The sequence below is a fragment of the Vulpes vulpes genome, chromosome X, assembly GCF_048418805.1.
Source record: "Vulpes vulpes isolate BD-2025 chromosome X, VulVul3, whole genome shotgun sequence".
In the NCBI taxonomy this organism is placed as follows: domain Eukaryota; kingdom Metazoa; phylum Chordata; class Mammalia; order Carnivora; family Canidae; genus Vulpes; species Vulpes vulpes.
Genome location: NC_132796.1, coordinates 36,991,630 through 36,997,629, shown reverse-complemented (window position 1 = coordinate 36,997,629; position 6,000 = coordinate 36,991,630).

The following is a 6,000-nucleotide window of genomic DNA, read 5'->3' as shown; positions in this document are numbered from 1 at the left end:
CATTCTTTTAAAACATGACTTGGATCATATCACTTGCTTCAAACTCCTCAGTGGCTTCTTGTTCATTTAAAACCTGTTGCCATAACCTACAAGGCCTTGCCTATCTTGAGCCATGTCACACCATCCCAAACCATCGACTCCCAGTTTGGGTAATAAGCTCCAGTCACACTAAGTTTCTTAAAGTTCCTAGGAGCTGCTAGACTCTTTCCTATTTCAGCCCTTTGCTGATGCTGGCCCTTCTGCATAGAATGCTATTTTCATCTGTATTTTTGATGACTGACTTCTCATCTTATAGGTCTGAGCTCTGTTGTTACCCAAGAGGCCTTCCTACATATCTGATGCAGGCCACTCTGATTATTCTTGAGCAAAAACATGAGTTTCCTTCCTAAGACATTGTCATTTATAATAGTTTTATTTGGTAGTATGTCTCCTTGTTTTGGTTTTGTTCTTTATCTGTACCCATAGTACCTGGTATGTGTTTAGGTCTTAGAGGTCTACTGTTGAGTAAGTTATTTTATATCACTCCTTCACTTGCAAATCTTTACTGTTTTTCACTTGTTTACAGGATAGGGTCTAAATTCCATAGGATAACATTCGGCACTAGCCTAATCTACCTATGCATTATCTTTCCACCACTTCTAAAGCCACTGCATATCAGTCTTTTGTTCATTTGTGAACAGTGGAAAACACAATACACAGTGGCTTAAATAATGGGACTGTCTTTTTCTCATATAGCAAAAGTCTGGAAATAGGTCTTTAGGGCTGGCTCAGCAGTGGGACAGAGAACACAGGTGGGCTCCCTTTGTCATTCTTCCTCATCACTGTCAAGTGTGGCTCTTGATTTCATGACGCAAAAGGGTTGCTGAATCTCCAAGTGTTACATCTACTTTCAAGATCACACAAAAAAAAGCCTTGTCCTTATATAGTTTTATATTTACCCAGAAAACGAAATGCAACCCTTCCTAGATACTTCTACTTACAACTCATTGGCTAGAACTGCACTATATGGCCACTTCTAACTAACCAGGGAGACTGGAGGATTGAGTATTTTTAGGTGAGTACATTTTCTGCCCTGGAAAAAATCATGGACCTATGAGTAAGGACGAAGGGGGAATGCATATCAGGTAGGTTCTATTAGTATGTACCTTGCCATGCATTCTCGTGTTCTCTATACTGGACTATTTTTCATAGTTTCCTGAAATACTATGCAATTCTACAAAGCTTTTATCTTTTCACTCCCACTGTTATCTCTACTTGGAATGTCCTTCTCTTGCTTCTCAACCTAAAATATTCTGCTCACCTTTCAAGACTGACCTTGAATACCTCCCATCTGGAGCCTTCCTTTATCCTCTGAGGCAGGATGAATGCTCCCTGGATTCCTGGGAGGTGGTACAGGGAACAAGGGCCTTGTGTTATGGTTCTATCATCAGTATTTAAACAAGTGCCTGGAATATTGGAAACAACCAAACAGTGTTAACCAAACTGAAAGAGAAGCCCAAGAGTGCATGTTTCTCTCTTTTAATCCTCACAATAATCCCAGGAGGGACCCATCACCCTTGTTTTACAGATAAGGGAACTAAGCCTTCAGTGGAATAAAGTAACTTGCCCAAGGCCACACTACTAATAACATGATCCTAGAAATTAATTAATTGAGAGCTATGCCTTGCTTGGCCCCCTATCTCCTGCCACATTTTATTTTTATTATTTTTAATTTTAGTCCAGTGGTCAGCACATTGAGGCTCATGGGCAGGCCTCTTATTTCTGTTAATTAAATTTTGTTGGAAAAAAAAATAAATTTTGTTGGAACACAGCCACGCCCATTCCTTTTTGTATTATCTATGCTGCTTTTGCATACCACAACAGAAGGGTTGAGTCACTGAGACAGACCATATAGCCTGCAAAACCTAACATATTTACTCTCTGGCTCTTTATAGATAGTTTACTGACGTCTATCCGCACCAGGCCATACTGACTCCTGAATTAAATCAAGAGATAAATGCCATAAAAAGAAGTTTAAAATTATCATCTCAAGACCAACATTATGAAGGAGAAAAGACTAGGGTCTCCACCCAAGGAAGATGTAGCATTAAAAAAATGACAGAAGGAAAAAGGGCATTCAGTTTTTCTGAATTCTTTCTGTGTTCTACAAGAAAGAGAACCAGCATTCAAAAGAAGTGGGGTGAAAAAGAGAATTGATTAACCATTGTAAGGCTAATTCTTACTTCACAGGGCTGTTGTAAAAGTGGAATGAGCTAATGCATGAGATAAGGCACAATGCCCAGTACATAGTCGAGGCTCAGTAAACAGCACCTATGCTCCAATGTGGTGCAATCTTCATCAGGTACTGTTGCCAACGAACATGACCCTTTCTTATTGTCAAGACTGCCTTTGTGGTCAAGGGAAGAAAGACAGGCCATTTATACTGTTTCAAGTCCAGAATTCCATAACGTCGGGAAATCACCCTGATCTATCTTGGTTCCATTTTCTCTGGAGAGCCATTCCCATATCTTAGAGGAAATTGCAGTCTCCAGTAGGAAAGCAGTTAAACCTGAGCTTATTCACTGTTCCTCTGTCTGCTAGCCCAAGAGCTCTGTCACCAGCCTTAGTCTCTTGCATAAGAGGAGCCAGGTTCTGGGGAGACAGCATGAGAATAAGGGAGTCCCAGGGCAACTTCACTGAACTCCAGAGCAGTGCTCATCCCAAATCTCTCAAAATTCCTTGGAGGAAAGCTTCATAGATGCATGAAGGGAGGGAAAAACCTGCCTCGTTAAAGCCTTACATGATCTCGTTGCAGAAACCAGCTGGGTCCTAGCAACGACAATATAGTCATCTCTCATTTAAGGCCTCATGCATTTACCAGAGGCTCCATTATTAACACACTGAGAAAGACAGCAAATTGTCATGGGAAGGAGGTGAGGGGGAAAGAAGCAACAGCCACCTGGGTCAAAGGTAGCAAAACATTGAACACAGATGGCCTAGGACTTGCCCACCAGAAATAACTTATTTCCAGTGGGGCGTTTTGGCTTTTGGAGAGCAGAGCCTGAATGCATGTTTTCTGTGGGGGCTTGTTTTATAGCACAGGTTGAACTCCGGAGAGAGGATGTTACAGAGCCAAGGCTCCTTGCATAGTCTTAATGATTGTAAAGTGTCTGGATTTATGGCATGAAAAATGTAAGCTATAAAAGCAGAGTGGTGCATGATGTAAAAAACTGCTGTTTGTTCCTCTTTAATAAAATATGGTCAAATCATGGCAACATTCAGTCAAAAGTTGCAGTTGGAGTGCAATAATAAATAAAATATCCCTTAATCATGCAGTTAACCAAGAGATATCCAATTATTAAAGCTTTGCTCAAGAATGCTGCCAGCTTAGTACTCAGAGCAAACCAAGCACACCAAACCCCATGTAAATGATAATTCTAAGAGACTCAGGAACTCCCTACTGTTGACATGAATAATTCCGACAACCTTGCAAATACTAATGGTTAAGACATCAAAATAAATCACGACATTAAGGAGACACGAGGGCCCTGCCCTAACAGACCCACTTTTGCTTATACCAAGTGGTGCAGGAATCCATGAAGCAGCCATCTTTTTTTCTTCCTGCTTCTTGGCTGAACATCCTTGATTACACACATTCTTAAAACTCAGGAAAATATTGGGAAGTATTGCTATTAGCAGGTACCAAGCTATCTGAAACTGACTACAGGATATATATTGATAAGCCTTTGCCAATTCATTACAGCCAATAACTATCATTTCTCCTTGTAGTTCCACTTTCTGGTGTGCATTCTGTTTCTATAGCAACTTTCATTTTGTTAACCTGTTACTCACATTAAAAGTGTTATTTTTAGCATAACATTTCCAGAAGTCTGACAAAGAAAAATGGGAAAAGATTGTAGCTTGAGGATGAATGTGATGCCCATTATGAATTCTAACATGTAGCAGATTTATTTGGTCAGTACATAATCTACTACAAAATTATAGAAAATATACATTTTTAAATGTGTATGTTTATGGACTTTGCAGAAGAAAAAGGCATATCTTTTTTTCCTTTTGGAACAAGGTAGAGTATAAGTAAATAACAATATCCAAATGGATTTGTCTCCTACAGATTTTCAGTTGCATAAAATCTAAGGAGAGAAACCTATAGCTGAGGACTTTTTGTGTGTGGTAGAGTCATGGCTTTGCTACTGAGTTGCAGTCTTAAAACCCGATGTAATATTAGGACATTTAGGGCTAATGCCATGAATTGTAGCTATGAAAAAGTCGTGTAATAAACCAAGTTGGGGGGAGAGCAGTTCTGTAGATAGCTGAAACTCACAATAAATTGTGACATAGCCTGGCTTTTGATCTTCCCACAAAGAAATTGCTTCCTCTTTTTCCAAAATATTGTCCTACGTTTCACTTCCCTGTCAAAAATGGAGTCCTGTGTAGTTTGCTTTAACGTGACTGGAAATGAATGATGTGAACACTGTTTGATTAATCCACTTTTTGGATGCGGATGAGAACATCACCCTTCCTTTATTACAAGTGAACCCTGAAATCAGACTTGACTTGAGTTCTAGATGAGAACAATTATTTTCTCATGTTGTAACTAATATTCTCTAATTATTAGAAAGGCAGTGGAGTGGAGTTGATAAAAGCCTGGCTTCTGGAACCAGACTGCCTGAGTTTGAATCCCAGCCTTGTCAGTCCCTGTGTGACCTTTGGCAACGTGCCTTTTCATGCCACACCTCAGCTGCCTCATTTGTAGAACAGGGATGATAATGGTACTATCATAGGGTCGTTGTGAGAACTCAATAATCTACATATGTAAAATGCTTAAAAGAGTACCTAGCAGGTAGTCAGCTTGACTAGTGGTATTTTTTTTGTTTTGTTTTATTTCTTTTAACTTCAAGCAGTATGGTTTTACTTTTTTATTTTTAAAAAAGATTTGATTTATTTATTTGAGAGAGAGCATGCACACAAGCAGGGGGAGGGGCACAGGGAGAGGGAGGAGCAGACTCCCTGCTGAGTATGGACCCCCCCCCTCAATGTAGGACTCAATCCCAGGACCTTGGGATTGTGACCTGAGCTGAAGTCTGATGCTTAACCGACTGAGCCACCCAGGTGCCCTGCAGTATGGTTTTCTTTCACTGCCTTGATTAGGAAAACCCACAGTTACTTATCCTTTTACATATCAGCTGACTGATATGGCTGGGTACAAGCTACTACGTTGTTTTCCAAGAGGTAAATTGCCAAAAGTCCCACGGTTAGTAACTTGATAAGGCTAGGATTTCTACCCAGGCAGTCTGGTTCCAGAGCCAGACCCTTAATCACTCCATTTTGCTGACTTTCTAGTAATTTGAGAATTTTAGATAGAACATTAGGAAATAATAGTTCCCATCCAGAATTCAAGTCATAACTACTATTCATCCCATTAACCCCTTGCATTTAGTAGAAATATATATTACCCCAAAGATTGCATGTCTGTATGAATTCACACCTCTAAGCATTTTTCCAACACACACAGACTTAAGGTAATAGGTCCTAAAGGACACTGGCTATGCCCTAGAATTCAGTCTTCCCCACTCCAGGTTTACTGAAGTCTAATTTACATAGAATAAAGCTCACCCTTTTAGTGTAGAGTTCTATACATTTTGACAAGTGCATATTGTAACCACCATTATACTAAAATACAGAACATTTCCATCGCTTCCCCAAATTCCCTCCTGCTCCTTCATGGTCAATACTGCTTCTCCCACTCTTGGCTTCTGGCAATAACTGATCTATTTTCTATCCTATAGGGTTTTTCCCCCCCAGCTCCAAGAATACACAGTTTTAAACCAGGTAAAGATCATATAAAGTCTGTCAAAAGTAGCAGGTACCTGATGTTACCTGTGTGAAAGGGGAAATGAAATGAGGTCACTTATGTCAAGGGATTTTCAAATGCAGCCAGGAAGCCATGAAAAAGGTGGGCCTTATACATGTCCAACCATGAACTTTTGAACTGGGCCAAAC